The sequence below is a fragment of the Aphelocoma coerulescens genome, chromosome 1, assembly GCF_041296385.1.
Source record: "Aphelocoma coerulescens isolate FSJ_1873_10779 chromosome 1, UR_Acoe_1.0, whole genome shotgun sequence".
In the NCBI taxonomy this organism is placed as follows: domain Eukaryota; kingdom Metazoa; phylum Chordata; class Aves; order Passeriformes; family Corvidae; genus Aphelocoma; species Aphelocoma coerulescens.
Genome location: NC_091013.1, coordinates 29,109,198 through 29,122,893, shown reverse-complemented (window position 1 = coordinate 29,122,893; position 13,696 = coordinate 29,109,198). Strand labels below are relative to the sequence as shown.

At 40.8% G+C, this 13,696-nt stretch overlaps 1 long non-coding RNA gene across 1 annotated transcript; it reads right to left on the bottom strand.

The window, feature by feature from the left end:
- Nucleotides 1-7,303: 7,303 nt before the first annotated feature.
- Nucleotides 7,304-13,385, bottom strand: LOC138118181 (uncharacterized). Its single transcript, XR_011155025.1, has 3 exons — nt 13,298-13,385; nt 8,479-8,631; nt 7,304-7,533 (listed from the first exon to the last, which is right to left on the bottom strand). It is a non-coding gene; the product is annotated as an uncharacterized lncRNA (long non-coding RNA).
- Between the last annotated feature and the right edge of the window lie 311 nt (nt 13,386-13,696).

Genomic DNA, 13,696 nt, shown 5'->3' with positions numbered 1-13,696 from the left:
TCTATGAAATCTGCACTCTTCTGTTATAATGAGAACCTGAATTATTTATCTCTCTTTATCCTACAGTAGTTCACTTGACCACAATCACTTTTTTCCCCCTGTTTCTACCACAAATAAATGCATGTAAACATGACATAATAACAACTACTATCTTTGCTTATTCCAGTCACATGAGATCAGTCAGAGATGGAAGCAAAAGTATTGCTCAGTGCTGAGCAGGAGCAGGGTATGAGGTTGCCTAAAACAACACCCCTCCCTGAGTGGTCTTCAGTATTTTTAATGCAGGTCCAGTGTAAATCACAAACTGAGCAATACAGAAGACTTTCTTGCTGATGGTTTCCACTGCTGGCAGCTTGTCTCAGGTGCCCACTGCTTTTCACATCTCTAGCTGGGTGTGAACAGCTCCTCCGCAGCACGTGCGCAGGCTCTGCTCTTTCTGAATGAGACTCCAGGCAAAGCAAGCAGCGTGGGCAGGATCAACTACTGGTCCACTTTTGATGTTCATACAAGAAATCAATCACAAAATATTCTGAATCACAGAATATTCTGGGTTGGACAGCGCCCACAAAGACCATTGAGTCCAGCTCTTAAGCAGATGGCCCATACTGGGATCAAACCCACAACCATGGCATTATTAGCACCATGCTCTAACCAACTGAGCTAATCTCATCTTCTTCCTAATCAAGAACAGAGATGTGGCCAAAGCTCTTCTACATGAGGGGTGAGTACTGCATCCACAATGTTACTGAGCTGTCTGTGGCATTTCTGTGGGAGTACTTTTAATCTGCCTGTAACACCTGCTGCTCTCCAGTCTTTAGTGCTGGGTCTATGTGGTTTTCGTCAGAATGCATTTTGCTCCCTTCATACATGGCACATATAAGTTGAACTCCATCTGTGATGTTTGTATGCTGCAGCCCCACTACCTGCTGTCTCACTCTGCACTTTGACTGGGCTTGGCTCTTCCAGAGGGTAGGAATCCAGTTCTGCTGAATTAGTTCTGAGGATCTTTCTGGAGAGTTGTTTGGGAAGGGTCTGTTTTTCTGTTTCCAAAATAAAGAAACTCACACTGCAACTAGGACATTATTTCAGCAGTAGGGCACCAACACATCTTACCAGTTCTTCCATGTCTTTTGCAAGCAGCAGTGAAAAGGATATTCTTGGTCATGGCAGCCATCCTAAAAGTATAAATATAGAGGCATACAGATTCCCATTGTGCACTTACTGTTCTGTGACCCAGGCTCTAAACAGAGTTCACAACTGCATGTTTCTTGACATAAGGAGTTGCAGAATGCCATTTTACGTGGTGACAGGACAGGTTGGAACTTGATCCGAGCTGCTAAGGACCAATAGTGGCAAGAGAGTAGCATGCTGTAAATGAAGGATGATCAGCTACAGAAAGAGAAAAAAAAAAACATTCATGGAAATTTGAACCACATCTCAGCTGGTGAGGAAGATGACTATTGTTATTCTCAGGAAATGCCAAGGAAGGGGTTGAAAAGGTTATTTAGAAATGTACAACTCAAATTACTTTTGCCAGACAGCTTGAAATGGCAATAATGGAAAACAGAAAGATAGTTCACAAGCCTTGTGCTATTTGGAAGACTCTGGTACTCTGCTACCTGTAGGTATCGGATGCACAAAGCTTGGACTCTATCAGCGCTGTTAGAGGACCTATACCACAATTTTCTGTATTCTTGACCTCTCAGTTACAAATTAGCTGAGAGGTGTATTTTTAGCTGTCGTGCACTGCACTGTTTCACTGCCAGTGCCACTCAGCTAATAGGACATCCCATGCTGGGTTTTTCCACAGCCCTTGCTTGTCCAAGGTTCTGCAAGTGCCTCAGTTGTGCTGGCAGGTAAACCTATCAAGGTCAACAGAACCATCATATTAACCACTATCCATCTTAGTGGCTCTTTCACTGCCAATTTCAGCCACCATCTAGAGTGCGTAAGTTTTTCACCAGAAAAAAACTGTGGAGCAGAAATAGAAAGGTGAGATTTTTATCAACAGTCCTTCCCCCCATTTCATTTAAAGAGGTTGATTAGGCAGAATCATTTGTGAGTAAGTATGACTGTGTAGATGTTTGAAACCACAGTAGTGGGTATATGTGTGTTATTAAAAACCAGGGTCACTGTAAGGACTTGAATCTGAACAAGAACTCCTATGGTGAGCTCGAAATACATCCTTCACTGGGAGGATGTGAACAGGGCCTTTGCTGTTGGGCCACAAGAGAGGGGACCTTGGAGTCCAGCTGTGGAATCTGAAGATGGAGACTCTACTTGGCTATGCTGCTGACCCACACTAGCTCTATCTTCCCTTCTTCATGCATCTGGTTTACTTTGCACACATTTTCTTGGTAAGCTAGCAGTGTCTGCTGGCTAATGACCTGCAGGCTCCTGAGACTGAAAGGGAGGGGAGCAGGACATCACTGACAGGTGTGCAGAAATGAGTGAGAAGGCAGGAGCAGAAGTGGCCCAAAACCAGTATGGGGTCCTGGGCCTGTGTATGTGGGGAGACTTCAGAAGCAATGCTGACCATATACTGTGAACCAACTCACTTTTTTAACCAAGGAAGCCTAGCCCTGCGCTATTCAATGGTGTCATTGATATGGTGCCTCAGAGGTGGACACTGAATTCCAATTAGTTGTAATAATTAGTAAAGTTCAGTACCCTAAAGATGGTATTTTAATTTAGGAAAACAGAAGGTCAGATTTTATGTGTCATAAATTAATCTAACTCCAAACCCTTCAGTACTATGGTATAATTTCTATTATCTGACATAGTGGTTTTGGTTGCAGTGGTTACCATGACAAACCATTTTTCTTTTAGGGAGCAGAGGTGTAGAGGTAGACTTTAACCTTTTATGGCAGTCTAAACCTAGAGTAATTCTATTGAATTTGAAGGATTTACACCAGATTGACAGTGTAAGAAATAAAGTCAGAATCAAGACAGTAAAGCAGTGCCATTTAACACCTATCAGAGCTTTTGAGGGCTTACCTTGTAATATTTAAAACCATGGGTATTTTAGTCAGATAGGGAAATGCACTTTCAGAGTTCCAATTTAACAAAGTCTAATTTCAAAAACTGAAGCCCTGTTCTCCTAATCTGAGTGACTTTAGATACATATGGGAATATCAAAACATGATTGCCCTGAAACTCAATCTTCGTCTTTTTAATTAAAGAAAGAATCCTATCTTAGTCACCTGAGAATCTGAAAGATATTCTAAGTATTTGACACTCAGAAAAACTTTTAACAGATAAATTATGATGACAAGAGACAAAAACTACCATCAACAGTAAAATCAAATTTAAAATAAAACTAAAGATGTTCTAAAAATTTAGAAAAAAAATGCCTAATCAATCCCAGTCTTCAAATTCTTCCTTCAAGCCAAAATAAATGTGTTGCAGGAATTAATTTAAGTTATAAAAAGTCGTGACTAGATCTCAACTGTTGTAAATCAGCAAAGCTCCACTGATTTCAATGGAACTGCACTAAGATAGGTTAGATAAGAATCTGACCCTCAATTGCTTTGCAATTTTTTCCCTAATCAACAAACAAAATGCTCTTAAGTTAATGTAGAATCATAGAGTTCTAGAATGGTTTGGGTTGGACAGGACCCTTGAAGGTCATCTAGTACAACCTCTCTGCAATGAGAAGGCATCCTCAATTAGCTCAGGTCACCCAGAGACCTGTTCAACCTGACCTCGAATGTTTTCAGGCATGGGGCATCTATAAATCTGTTCCAGTGTTTCACCACCTTCCTCATACAAAAATGTCTTTCTTATATCTACTCTGAATCTACCCTCCTTGTGGTTAAAACCTTTACCCCTTGCCCTATTGCAACAGGCCCTGCTAAAAAGTATGTTCTCATCTTTCTTATACATCCCCTTTAAGTACAGAAAGGCTGCAATAAGATCTCCCTGGAGCCTTCTCTTCACCAGGCTGCTGTACCTCAGTTCTCTCAGTCTTTCCTCACAGCAGAGGTGCTCCAGCCCTCTGATCATTTTGTGGGGCACGGTCTCATCACAGTGGAGTAGAGAGGGAGAATCACCTTCCTTGATCTGCTGGCCACACTTCTTTCAATGCAGCCCAGGACATCATGGGCTTTCTGCTTTGCAAGCACACCTTGCCAGCTCATCACGAAACATCTGTCTTAAGCCCTTGCTGTTCCTCAGTCATAATCTGGTGTTTCTTTTGTACCAGTTCTCTCAGTTTCTCTGTTTTAACAGTTTTGGAAGTAAGAAAAATCTTTGAGAAAACACGTTATTTAAATCAAGTTCTGCAACCTTGACAAAGTATGTGTCTTTTACAACACACAGCACCACCTTATCCTGACTTTGAAGGAAGAACTAGGTAATGCTAAAGGATTAATCTCCTGGCATAATTTTTCTGGTGTCATTCAGGCTAACACACATAGGAGTGCACATTCAGTCACACACCCTATATTGCTTGACAGGCTTTTGTTGGAAAAGTTTAACTGGGCACATCCTGCTTTTCCATTTTTAAAGTGTGTTCATCCCTAAGAATGTTGTATTGAAAAAAAATAGAAATGGAACACAGCTGAGATAAGTAGATCACACTAATACTAACACTCCTCTGATCCCTGCAGGCAAAAGCTGAAAAAACATTTCAGGCTCTGGGCTGATGTTGTGAGTGCTGTGCAGAGACCTGTGCTTCCACGGAGCAATGACTGGTGCAGACAGCGGTTCCTCAAGTGGTCCTTCAGCGCCAGGACTGGAGTCCTGGGCAGTGCTGGCAAAACTGCCTCCACAGCCAAACAGTGAACAAGGTGTGGATGCAAGATCTGCTTTTCCCACCAGATGAATTCCCTGAACTGCTGTATTTCATGGCCACATAAACACCTGGCTAAGCAAAGCATTGCAATGACGTGGAGCTGGAAATGAGTAGTCGAGGGGCTGGAGGGTCAAGAGCTACCTAAGGCCATCTAAATAACACCAAATTTGTCACCAAATAAGAAGCCACACAATCTGCTACACAATCTGCCACACCATACCACACTAACTTTCAAGAGCCGTTCCACAGCCTGAATTACAGACGAGAAGCAAACAGGAAGCGTAGACAAATGGTGGAGCTCTGGCATCCTATGCCAAACCAATTAAGCAGTCAGGCCCATTGGTAAAATTGTCTGGAAAGAAAACAGCTTTGTCCCCTTCCTGAGTACAGCACAAAGAGAACTGGGAATACTGCAGGGCTGGAAGGAGACCCAAGCCAACCAGCAAATTGCAGTGTGGTGGCTACACTGAGTTCTGTCCTCTCAGTCCCCTTGGTTTTACAGGTGTAGAGGTCCCCAAATGACTTCCTAATAACTTTTCACTGAATGCAATGAAAATGAAAGCCATGTAGTTTTTCTCTTGTTGACAATGAAGCTTTTAAAACTTGGGCATATAGATATGCAATCCTATTTTGTGCTGTATTCTTTTCCATTTGCAAGTCTGGTTTATGGTCAAAGCAATGGTAGGAGAAGGATAGAATGCCCCTTATCTTTTAACCACCAGGTTGCCATTGTGAGCATTAAATAGCATCCTGACTGCTTCAAAATAAAAAGCACCAGCAAATATTTAATGCTATACAAAAATTAGAAAAGTCTGGAATTGTCTCTCATTCGTTAACCTTAATCATATCAACCTGTTCGCATATACAAGTGTATCAAATGCCAAAAGCCTGCTGGGAACCCATCCCTTTGCCAGCTGGTATGCACTGTATTTGATCAGGACTCTTTTTTGTATGGGAAGCAATGAAAGAGCATCCACAGCCATTTGACAAAAAAGATGAAAACCAGCAAACACAACTGGAATTTTCTGAGAACAAGCACACACCCTATGTGTTCATTTATTTTCCCACAAACAGGGAGATAGACAAGAGGATGCAGCCTGTGAAAGCCATGCTTATCTAGGACAATATCACTGGGGCATAATATATTACTGCAGAGAAAGCACATGTACTTCCAGTTTTCACCAGCTAACAGTTTGAGTATGCGGAGCAAGCCACATAGATTAACAAGGAATTTTGTTACCAAATGTTCATCACCCCTTGAGGTTATGTGCTTTGCTGCACAGTGGTATCATTTTTTTCCCCACAGAAAGTGGAAAGAAATTCAGTACAGTGGAGGAGCAGATGAGCAAGCAAGGGGCCCAGAGTTATGCCTACAAATGTCCTCTGCAGCCCTTGAGAGGGGAGAGGGAAAGGGGGCCTGTTATTTCTGCCTGGCTCACTATACGTGCTCTGGGCCATCCTGTTGAATTCTTTTCCTTCCTGAAGCTGAATCACTTTTTGACTGAAAAAGGAGTAAATTTTACACTAGAAATTTTCTCTTAAAATACAACATTGGTGAAAGACAAGTGGGATGACACATGTTATTGTTAGTCTTTTAGTCTAAGACTGAATTTAAACACATAGGCTTAAATTTTCTTCTCACTTTACTGGTCTTATCACTTTAGCCTTGCCTGCTGGTTTTGTTCCTGACCAATATACCAGCAGCTATTTCCCTTCTGTTGCTGCTTTTCCCCATGTAGGTAAAGTAAGGTCTCTCTTAGCACTGAATTCTGCACTAAATAAAATTCTGCCTTTTTAATAATGAATCCTTCCCATTGTCTCAGGGGCCACACACACAATTAAGAACAATATGAAACTTAATTAACACAGGATAATTATAAGGGTATGAACGTCACAGGGAACTCTGAATACAGACCCCCCATAGCAAATGATTTGGGAACTGGAGTGAAAGCCAGCTGCTAACACTCAGGTCCCAGATACCCAAGTGGAATTTCAACACCTGACCTCAAATATCAAAGTACTGGAAGGAAAGAAAAGATGACTGCCAAGCAATTAGAACCCAAGTGCTACAGATCTGTATAGGGTAATCCTGTAACAGGGAGCTATACCCACAGGTGGTGGTGGAGGGACTGCAGCCTGCCCAAGGCACCGCCTGTGGGGGCACCACAGGTCACATCGCAGGGACATTTCTCAAAGGGTACTCCTATGCTAGTCACTGTGATGGTCACACGCCTGTCCTTTAAACTGGAAAACCACTTCTAGTCACATAAGGTGTTACCTGTTTTGCCACGTGTGCCTACATCCAGGGTGTATTGTGTGGTCCTGGATCACCTTCAGACCTTGTTTGGGAACACCAAAGAATACACCTTAAGTAGCATCACAAGTACAATTTTTACTGCCAAACCAAAAAGACTACTACCAGATAAAAGGGTAGTGGGCAGAGAAAGGAAAGAAACAACTGCTGCAGACAGCATTTCCATTAGGGGAAAACACTCACTTGCTAAGATTTAGATAAATCATCATTACAAAATCCAAGCACAAAGGAAGACATCTGAAATGTGGTTAAAGTATTTCCATCCTCTTGCTTCTCCTGTCTTTTCCCTCTCCCCAAGGAGCCAACACAGCTCTGGCAGTGCACACTGGCTGAGAAATGGGCTTCCATTCCTTAGACTGCAGTCATGTGCATGTGTCTTCTCATTTAAGCTCTTCCATTCTGTTTCTTTCAGAGGCTGAGAAATCTGCTTTTGGGGAGAAGAAAAAAAAAAAAAAACGAAGTGGGGAAGCTCATTAGCAATTTGTTTAGAATTTGAATGTCAGCATAGTCACTTATGTCTAAGTGACTAAAAAATGTATGCGAGTACTCTGACTTTCAGCAAGAGATACAGCGTTCTAACATCAGAATGAACAATATAATTACTGTGTGTATGAAGACATATTGGTCTCCGTATAATGAGGTATTCAAATCTGCTCCACTTGAATCAGATCACAGAGATATATTAAACACACATGGCGAAAGAATTCAGTGTAAGGGTAACCATGTGTTCTGCCAAGTCTTTCTATGCATGAATGGGCTGCCAGGGCACCATAGGCTACAGACAAAGTACAGGAGAGCTGTGTTCAGAGGTCGGGAAGTGAGGTTGCAAAGGTATTTCCTCTTCATTCCCTTGAACATGTGAGTGTCTCCCATTTCCCTTCCTCTTTCACAGGCTGGTGCACCTCAAAAGCAATTCCACCAAAATTTACTGTAACATTACTGTATCATGGTTCCTTGGTATGGTTTATTACTGTGTATTTACAGCACCCAAGAGTGAGCTGGCTGCCTGAGAGGGGTAGCAATTGCAAAGGCTATTCTCAGTTTTTGTTGCAGAACTGTTTTCACAAGTTTGCGACATTCTGGAAAACATGCCTCCTTTTCCAGCGTCACTGCAGCTATTTTCAAGCGGAGGTGCTTGAACTTGCTGGCTGGCTGCAGAGTGTGTGTGCCTGATAGGTGCTGAGGGTTGATTGACACATTGGGAAGCCAAGGCTTGGGCCCCTTGCTGCGCCTGAGATCATGTATTACTGAGTACGATCAGGAGCAACCATTGTCAAAGCATAAAATGTCAATTTTTTGGCAGTGTTATTTCAACATCTAGATACTATGAAAAACATGGTAAGATGAAAACAGTAGCTGTTTTGCTTACTCGTAGAATTGTTTAAGCATGGATACCATAGCAGATTGAGTTACACCCAGCTGCCAAAACAGACACGGAGAATGTTTCTGTGGGTCATGGAAAAGACTGAGCATGCCGTTCCTTGGGTGGCTGAGCTACTGCAGAGACCCCAGTGTGACAGATCTGAAAAACACAAATTAATCAAGGCCATGATTTCCGTCTCTGCCACTCACAAGTGAGCCTGTGGTTAGATGGACAAGTTTCTCTGCTCAGAGTGTTGACTGATTTTAAAGGAAATTTTGTCTTGCTTTTTGTTCCCAGGGCATGTGTGATATTTATGATGTATAAAAAATGCTTTTCTTTGGGTACAGCTGCTCATATGTCTGTTGGGTACATGCGCATTATCAGAGGATGCTTCTCTTTTCCATATGTTGATGGAGGTAGAATTTCAGGGTGGCAGGAGCAAGCTGGGAAGGCAGAGGAGTCCTTGCTCCTCTCTTGGCAGACACTGTGTCAGCATTCTGCAGAGCACTTACCAAGATGAGGATGGCAACTGATACAGAACATAGGTTCTGGGGAGAAAACACCAGTTCATATGGCCACCAGTGATACAAACAAAATAAGAGATTTATCAGGAGAAGCCTGTCCATTTTTAGGAAGTGAAAACTCACTGTTTTGAAGCAGAAAAGAGAGTGAGACCTATCTATCTCTTCAGGGAACCACAGGTGCCAGAAAGAAAGGCATCAGATATGGTTACCAAACCCAATTTTTTAGAGGCTTCGGTGGTATCTAGGGAAGGAGAAGAGTTGAAAAGATTTAATGGGAATAGCATATGTACAACATCTCTTAGAATAAAGCCCAGTCCTTGTACTTTTTGCCACTTAAAGATGTACTGCAGAGTTTATTTGTGCAGAACTGGTGAGGTAAAGCTGCAGTTTCAGAAAAGCCAGATTTTGGATGGCTCCTATCCTCTTTTGTTTCATGCAACTCTTTGAAGTCTATGCAATGTTTCAAATACTAAACTGGCATTCAGATGCCAAGGCCAGTTTTTAATGCATACTTGAATTAATAGCCCAAATATGTAGAGCTAGACTACTGAAAACCTTTTCTCACAGCAATATTCTAATACTGAGATCAGCTATTACCCTATACTGCAACTCCATGGAAAAGAAAACCTACACTGTGCTTTAGTCTGAAGAAAAGACACAATCTTGCTTTATAAAAGCAAATGTAGTAATATTTATGTAGCACAATGGTAGATTTCTTCTTTCCAGGGCATGAGGCCTTTTAGTTTCACCAATTGCATCTGAAGGGTGTGGAAAATCAAAAAGAGACAAATAAGCAGATAGCTAAGCTGGATGGATAGACTGACTTCATCAGACAATGTTTGTCTAGCTAAAAACTCCCTTTCATCGTTAGAAGAGTCAACTCATATCCTCACCCTGTGGAAGTGGTTAGCTTTTAATTCATTCAAGAGATGCTATCAAAAAAGAAGGAGGTATTTTTTACAATCCCAACCCCAAAATAATACTGCTAAACAATACATAATTCATATCTCTTCAGAATTCTGAATGTGGTCAGAAATAAATAACTGCACAGGCATTTAAGAGCTATTCTCATTGAAAAATGTAATTAATTGGTGTTATGCACAAAATATTTCTTTGAGGGGGGAGCAATGTTGCTTTAATTACAAGTAATTGTTCTCAAAATCATGCAGCTCATAAGTTTTGCAGGCTAGACAGTGATTATGCATCAATACACTAATCTATCACCTTCATTATTTTAGTCATCTGGGTGTGATCATCAAACTTTGGAATGTAACCCAGACAAGAAACTAGACATAGCTCATGCTTATGTTCTTTCCAAATCGGTTTGTTTTAGAAGCAGTTTGCACTGGTCATGCGAATTTCAATGCTTTTGTTTCAAATAAAGACAGTAAATTAAATTAAATCCCCCTTTGTATATTATTAGATGGTGACAATGGAAAGGATATTCATGTGACTGCACAATGGCCTGGAGGGCATTCAGGACACCCCAATATTTCTACATTTTGCCACACACTGTCTTTGTAGACAGGAGATTCCACTTTATTAATTTTGTTCAGGATATTCCACTTTATTAATTTTTTTCAAACTGCCCAATGAACATACAGGGAATCAGCTACTGGAGAAACCAAGCAGGCTGATCAGCTCATTGCTCTCCTTATCTTAGACACCATAGTGGTGTGACCCCCACACTGTCCATCTCCAGGTGCTCTGTCACGCTGGGAGAATGACCCAAACCTCTTCCCAACTCAGGAATGGAGGGAGTCTTAAATCATTAGTGTTTGTACAGCTTCCTATTTTATCTATTTAAATGAAAGTAGCTACCTAGTCACAAATTATTGTTGTTACCATTATTGCTATTAACATTACTAGATGAATGCAGAGCTGAATCTGTTATTAATTGAGGCAGGGCTCATCCCAGCCTTTAGTCATCCCTACCTGAGCTACAACATAAGCACCCATGTAAATCAAAATTAAGCAGAGGAATAAGTGTTGTCCTGCATAAAGATGCTTTAAGTACATGTTTCCCAAATCAGGGCATAAGCTGTTATTTTACTACTGTCTCTGCAGTACTGCTTTTTCTACCTCATTAGAATGAGAGGATGCTTGCATAAATTCCTCATATTGACACACAAGACTATGCTTGTCTCCCTGAGAATTTGGAGATTTCTTTCCCTTTCCCCCAAATTAATAAGTGCTGTCACCTGCATCGCTAAACACCAATTTGCTGCTTACCGCTAACAAGACCTCCACGTAATGTAGCTAAAGGTAGTATTTCAAAAATAGAGCTCTCCTGTTCCCAGCATGTCTGACAAGAATACATTAGAGGCACCTGTCCCTGGCACCAATATTTTGTTTTCTCTTTATCTACATGGGAAGAAAGGAGTCTAAAGCACTGAAATTTGCCTTGAAAACAAAGCAAATGTGAGCACAGGAATCTGTTTTCCTATCCTGCATCCCCTGTTTCAGTTCTCTCCAATGGTATGGAGATTTTAAAATGTAAGTAAACACTAAAAACATATCCATTTGAGTGAAAAACGAATATTATCTCTTTCTTAATAATTTTCATCTGAAAACAATCAGGAAGCAGGAAATTTTTAAATTATGTTTGAAACTATGAGGCTGGCTCTGTGCTCACCAAGTCAAAGACATAAATACTGCATTATACCGCAAATATACTGAAAATATCACCAAGCTTAAAACAAGTCCATCATACCCATTATTTATCTGGGTCAAGACCAGTAACAATGGTGCAATAGAAACTCAGAACTGTAAAATCTAGATATTCCTCACCCCAAAGGATGTGAAATGACACAATATGCTTCCATATCCTTTTGTATTGCAAGAGTAGTTCTTGTCCTGGTTTAAACTTGGAGAGAGTTAACTTCCTTCCTAGTAGCTGTTATGATAGACTGTGGGACAGGTTCCTTCAATCCTTAGCTTCAGACATTTGTCCTGTATACTTTGACACCTGAGGGAGATTCCTTAGATCCCTCCGATATTAGTAGAGGGAAATCGGTGTTTTGAAACTCGATTCGTCTAGTCAGATGAAAATGTCAGCCCTAGGAGATGCTGAGTAGGTACCTCCTAAAAATGCCTGTTTCTATGTATTTACTTCAAAAGGAGCCTTAAGTGATGTAAACATCTGGATGTAAACAACTACATTTAGTCCAATGAATCCCAGAATTCTGGGAGATCAGATGAATCCTCAGACTTCACGTCTGCTCAGCTGCTTTTACTAGGCTCTACCTTTGTCCATTGACATCAGTTTTATTTGGATGACTTCTCTTAGAGAACAACTGATTTGTGCTTTTATCCCTGTGACAATGACACTGTAAGCTGACAAAGTACTTTTATGATATGAATGTCTGTCCTACCTAGGATGGTTTGTGAATCCCTTTCAGCTTTTCCTAGCAGTGAGCAGCAGATTTGAATAATCTTAGACATGGATTTAATGTTAGATCTGACTCAGTGGGGTTCCCATTAAAAATATCTAAAATATGTCCATTGACCAACAAGGAAACTGTGTTTGGTCTCTTAAGTGCGCTGTCACAAAGACAGCCAAGGCAGCACTGTAAATCAATAACATTCATTTCAATGAAATCCATTGACAGTAGCTGGGAATATAGCTGTAAAACTGTTTCCTTTCTTATTCATCTGAGAAATTTTACATGCTATAGGAAAGAAGGGAGCACCCAAACAATACATTTGAGGGGGGGTTATCCTATAATTTCTTGGTGTTGCTTTCATGTGAAAAGACAGACAGTCTCCTCATTCTCCTTATGATTTATATGGTGTTTCAAGTAGGATCTCTTGTATAATGTTCACTCTTATCCCACCCTGATATTTGAATAATGACCATTTTTACAAAGAAGCAGCAAAATATATTGACTAATCAAATCTTCCAAAAAGATTGTTTAACACTTGTTGCAATTAATTACTATTTCATTATACATGTCTCTGCTCAGCTTTCTAGAAGGATTTTCAGACATGTGGTTTTCATGAACCTGGCAGTCCTAAGACATTGCACAAACTTTGCAGAAGTAGCTCCGATAAATCTTGGTAAGGTAAATATGTAGCAGAATGACCTCAGACTGAAGTTTCCTTCTTGCCTGTTTTCTTGAGTAAGAATCTAAGTTTGAAAAAGCTGCCCTGTTTAAATGAGGAGTTCACTTTATAAATAATAAGGTTGTATCCATTTTCTTTTACCAAGTTAGTAATCTTTTGACTATTTCATCTGCTCCTAGATCATGTAGCAATAAGGAATAAAGACACTTTATGGACCTAATTTTTCAAACACTTACCTCACTGTACACCAGAAGCAACTCCCTTGTAGTCATTAGGTCTGATTTCTTTCATACTTCAGTCCTGCCTGGCTTCCAAAAACCATGGGACATAGGAAGGGGCTGGGGAGATCTTCTGTCCCTCTCCTTTTCAGGCTGCTTTAAATTGTGGCTTACAACAGTATTGCCATCCTCTAGGCTCACACAGGTGGAATACGGCACCAAGCATAAGGAGCCCCAAGACTTGGAGAGTCCCTTTTTAATATTACACACATGTTTTACAGTTACTTTGAGTCTCATTGTGAAGAAACAATCCCACACGTTGAAATTGGCCCTGTTTCTCTCCATAATCTTTTGTGTTCACAGTTGTTAAAGAAAACAGGTAGAGTCTTCCCAAAAATTTTAGTTTTCTGTGAAAAA